The following is a 5,106-nucleotide window of genomic DNA, read 5'->3' as shown; positions in this document are numbered from 1 at the left end:
AATTAAATTTACACGAACTTAATAAAGACATTTACATGCTTTGAAAACTTTGGTGAAAATAATAAATGCAAGATATGACTCATGGGATAACGACAGCGAAAGGAGAAAAGGTACTACTATTTCACCAAATTTAATTTTCAATCTTATTTGCATCCAATTTTAAATATTTTATTGATAAATATAGCACTGAAATAAGGGCATTCACAATAAGAGCTTATTTACGGAGGCTATCTCAGAGTCTATCTCCATTTTTTTATGTCATGTCAGCAGACCCATCCCAGAGCCTATCCCAGAGCCCATCTCAGAGCCATATCATCACTATTTTATATTTTTCACTTTTAATTTAGTGTGAAATAAAATGATATAAAATAACAAGAAATAAAGACAATTCAATAAAAAATAAATTTCATTAAAAAACACCCTACATTTAAAAAAATTATAGAAAAAAACAAACAAAAAATATTGAAAACACTGTGACTAGAGAAAAGTAAATTGTAAAGTGAGATAAAATGAAATGGGATGAATGTGAATAATTAGTGGGGAATAGAGCATATACATGGGATAAAAAATAAATAAAAACAAAACAAAAAAAGGACTAAGAGATCGGCTTAGCCGATCTATCGGTCTTTGGGGAGAAGCCCATGTGAGTGGCCATCGGCCCTTGCTCCACAATGGGAGCCTTAGAGAGCCGATGGAGGAGCCGATCGCTCGGCCATTGTGATCGGCTCCCATTGCCAATGCCCTAATGAGTTAAAACTTATCATGAATTCTTTAATAGATTTATGTCTCAAGTTTGGAGTATAAAAAATAAACTAGAGGATACTTATTTTTTTTAGAAAACTTTGGAGGGGGATATACATAAGATTAAATTTAAATTCAATAAAAAGAAATGAATTAGGCCATATAATTTGGACCTTTTCTTCTCACATCAAAATCAAAGTGGGGCTTTTGATTTTTCTCTAGTCTTCCCCGCGTCACCTATTTTCTACAAGCAATTGATGCAAATACTCTATTGATTTTGATTAGTCAAATTTGGGCATATAATTAAATGCAGCTACTAATAGGCTATTTTCATTTGCCACCTTTGCGATTATGCATATAAAACAAACAATTTAAAAACAATTTAAGTTAGAGAAAGTCAATTACATAGTGTGTATAAATTACAAAAAAAATATTTTATTAAACAAAACAATGTCGATGGCTTTAAGATTTATTTTTTCTCTTTGCAGCATTTAAAAAACGTACACGCTCAGACCCAAGCAGGAACACCGCCACCTGCTCTCTCTGCTTTCTTGTAGGCTCTCTCTCTCTCCATTTCCTTTTTCTTCTTTCATTTTACAAGAAAATAAAATTCTGGTTTCTTCGCAATCCGTGTTTCGCGTCGAGGGTGTATGCCAAAAATTTGATCTTGTTTACGATTTCTTGAGGGGTTTTCGATTGAATGCTCATGAGTCGTCGTCGTTTGTGTCTTTTTCTGTTAATCGATTTTATTGATTATTCAGATCTTGTGATCACTCAGATACATGCATACATGTGCCGAGAGATTTGTGGGATGAATAAGTCAAAGTCTTCTCTCTGATCATTGCTGTTTTTACAACGCTTGGAATGCTAAATTGGGTCTTCACTTTCGTCGAATATAAGTTTGGGGATTCATATTTTTTAAGGTTTTTATGCCATGGTTTTCCTATTTGTTTAGTACTTGGTCTAACTCAGAAGTGTTTTTTCTCTCTTATTTTTTCTGGGATTTGGTAATTCAAGAATGTTCTGCTTGGTTTATTGGCTGCGAAGTTTCAATTTTTTTACTAATTTTTTGTCAGCTCAAGTTGGGAATTTTGATTGGCATAAAGGGGATCTTGAGAGCTTTCACTCCAGTTTTGGTGTTTGAATCCGAAATGCATGTTTTTATGTTTCTGATATTCCTAAGATGTTTTGCAATTCTTATGTTCTATCACTCTCATTAGCTGCTGGAAATTGCTAATTCGGATAGGTTTATGCGGTTTTTGTTTCGATTTGTTGGTTGAATTGTCCCTATTTGTGACTATCTCCATCCTTTTCGATATGGCCCAGCTTAGTTTCAGTTCCTACTTCTTGTATCCAAACAAGATATATGATTTACAGTGAGTTTCCTTTTAAAATTATAGTGGTAACAGTTTGAACTTTTATGCAGGACATCCGAGGATACGGGTGTATTGGTTGGTGATTGATGTGAATATTTGAATATAGAAAACATTATTTTTTTCGAATAAAAAGGAGATTTTTCAATGCTGAGTTTCAATAGGATCAGAGCTCAGCAGAGGTCCAATAGATCTATGTCTCTAGGAGGTGGAGTTCTCTATCTTTGAAGCGTCGTTGCTTGTCTTTCTCCGTCTCTATAGTGGTTTCTGCGTCGTTTTTGTTCTTATTTCTTTGTTTCTGCAGGCATGGATTATGCGGATCCAAAGAAGAACAATTTTTGTGGTAAAATCTTGATGGTTTCCACTCTTACAGCATTGTGCATTCTTATGCTCAAGCATTCCCCAACTTTCAACACCCCAAGCCAAGTAATTGATTCGATTTCCAGCCTGCCATTGCTTTATTTGCATGTTTACGAGTCTGAGGATTAAATGTGCAAACTTTTTTGTGAATTCATACAGTTCTCCAGCCATGAACCTGGTGTGACTCATGTATTGGTAACGGGAGGTGCTGGATACATTGGTTCACATGCTGCTCTGCGACTTCTTAAGGATTTTTATCGTGTGACTATAGTGGTATATTTCTGATGTTCGTAGTTCTTTGCAACTCCCGATTTCCACGATTGATTCCTGCGACCGATCTGAGGTGCATTTTTTATTGACAGGACAATCTCTCGCGGGGGAACCTTGGTGCCATTCATGTCCTCCAACAATTATTTCCTGAGCCGGGGAGGCTTCAGTTTATTTATGCCGATCTTGGAGATGCTAAATCAGTATTGTCACTGTTCTATTTGTTTTATGATTCTTTTTCTTGGTGATTGAGTTCCCAAAGTTTACCTTTGTTTTTTCCTTGGTTAACACACAGGTCCGGAAAATTTTCTCTGAGAATGCATTTGATGCAGTGATGCATTTTGCTGCCGTCGCATATGTTGGAGAGAGTACTATGGATCCTCTCAAGTGAGTATCTTTTGATATTGCTTCACAATGTGCATTAGATTATAAAAGATGGTAGATAATCTGAAACTGGTTAGCAAAAAGGCCTCCTCGTCTTGAAATCTACGGTTCTAATGGTTCATCTCTGTGTTTTGAGATCTCAAACTTCATTGAGTGGCAAACTTGATTTTTTGTTCAATTCTTTTTATATGATACTCCCTATTATTGCTTGTTTTGATTAAGAACAACGGAACCTAGCAATGACAATATGTGCATTTCTTCCTTATATAAATTCCTGACTAACTGTTTTTACAAAACAGGTATTATCACAATATTACATCAAACACTCTTGTTGTATTAGAAGCCATGGCGGCTCATGAAGTGAAGACATTAATTTATTCTAGCACGTGTGCAACGTACGGGGAACCTGACCAGATGCCAATTACAGAAGAAACCCCACAGGTTAGGACTTAGGAGGGTTGATGTGTAGTTTACACTTCTAGTCTAGTGCTTTTGCTTTGTTAGGTGAGATCTGTCGACTAAGAAGCCCGTTTTTCTTTTTGACATTTTGCAGGTTCCCATAAATCCATACGGAAAAGCCAAAAAAATGGCAGAGGATATGATTCTTGATTTTCATAAGAACTCTGATATGGCTGTTATGATTTTAAGGTAGAGTATGTTACTGTGAATACTTTCTAACATCGGATTGCAACAATTATCAAGCAAACTACTTGTACTATCCCAGTTTAGTTCATCGAGCAGCTGAAACTCGTTTATGCTTGCATTTTGTACCTCAATCCTCTTACTTTTTTAATCTATCAGATACTTCAATGTGATTGGTTCGGATCCTGAGGGAAGGCTCGGTGAAGCTCCCCGGCCTGAACTACGTGAACATGGGCGGATATCTGGTGCTTGTTTCGATGCTGCCCGCGGATAATTCCAGGTCTCAAGGTCAGTGTGTTGCTACTAGACTCAACACCAATCAAATGCCTTGAAAATGTGGAGAACTGTTGTTGTACACGAGCTTCTCTTGCAAACATCTTTCTTATAAAAATATCGAATATCTTCCAAACACAGGTTCGTGGAACAGATTACAAAACTTCAGACGGCACCTGCATCCGGGACTACATTGATGTCACCGATCTAGTGGATGCTCATGTCAAAGCCCTCGAGAAAGCCAAGCCCGGGCATGTAGGCATCTACAACGTTGGTACAGGAAAAGGTAACACCAGCTTTCGATGTTCACGCTTACAGGTCAAAACGTCAGGCTTGCAACTGAAACGGTTTGTTTCACCCCATCTCAGGCAGTTCAGTGAATGAGTTCGTGGCAGCCTGCAAGAAGGCGACGGGGGTTCCCATAAAAGTCGAATTTCTTCCCCGCAGCCTGGTGACTATGCAGAAGTGTACAGCGACCCGTCCAAGATCAAGAATGAGCTGAACTGGACAGCGAGACACACCAACCTTGAAGAGAGCTTGCAGGTTGCGTGGAGATGGCAGAAGGCACACCAGAATGGGTACGACACTCCTCTGATGATGTCTGCGTAAATAGAAGCTCGAGGTATTCGGATTCGTAGAAGAGGTCTAACATGACGGAACCCCACGTCTGAGCCTTGGTTTCGGGAAGTTTTCGTAGAGCTGGGGAGAGAGAGAGAGAGAGTTGAGGGCAGGGGTCTGATGTATTCTTTTACATCTCTACTCAGATACATTTGATAGAATGGTAGGGATAACAATATATAATGACTATGATTTGGAGACATATTTAGTTGAATAATAGTTTATGAGAGGTATAGATTAATCTTATTCTTGTATTATAGCATAGCTTATAATTATTGTAGCAATTCTTGAGAGAAAAATCCTTTGGTTAAATCCTTCAGCAGGTTCTTTCCTCAGGTTTATAATTTTCAGAAAATGTCACAAAATACTAAATAAATGAATAAAAAAGAATGGAAAAATAAATATAGGGATATTGGTCTCTAAAATCATGAACTTTGCCTAAAATTTA

The 5,106-nt window shown here is 37.4% G+C and overlaps 1 pseudogene; it reads left to right on the top strand.

Annotated features, from left to right (window-relative positions):
• Nucleotides 1-1,140: 1,140 nt before the first annotated feature.
• On the top strand, nucleotides 1,141-4,904 carry LOC121791793 (annotated as a pseudogene).
• The last annotated feature ends 202 nt before the right edge of the window (nucleotides 4,905-5,106 follow it).

Source organism: Salvia splendens, unplaced genomic scaffold (genome assembly GCF_004379255.2).
Source record: "Salvia splendens isolate huo1 unplaced genomic scaffold, SspV2 ctg914, whole genome shotgun sequence".
Classification (NCBI taxonomy): domain Eukaryota; kingdom Viridiplantae; phylum Streptophyta; class Magnoliopsida; order Lamiales; family Lamiaceae; genus Salvia; species Salvia splendens.
This window is presented reverse-complemented; position numbering and strand designations above follow the sequence as displayed.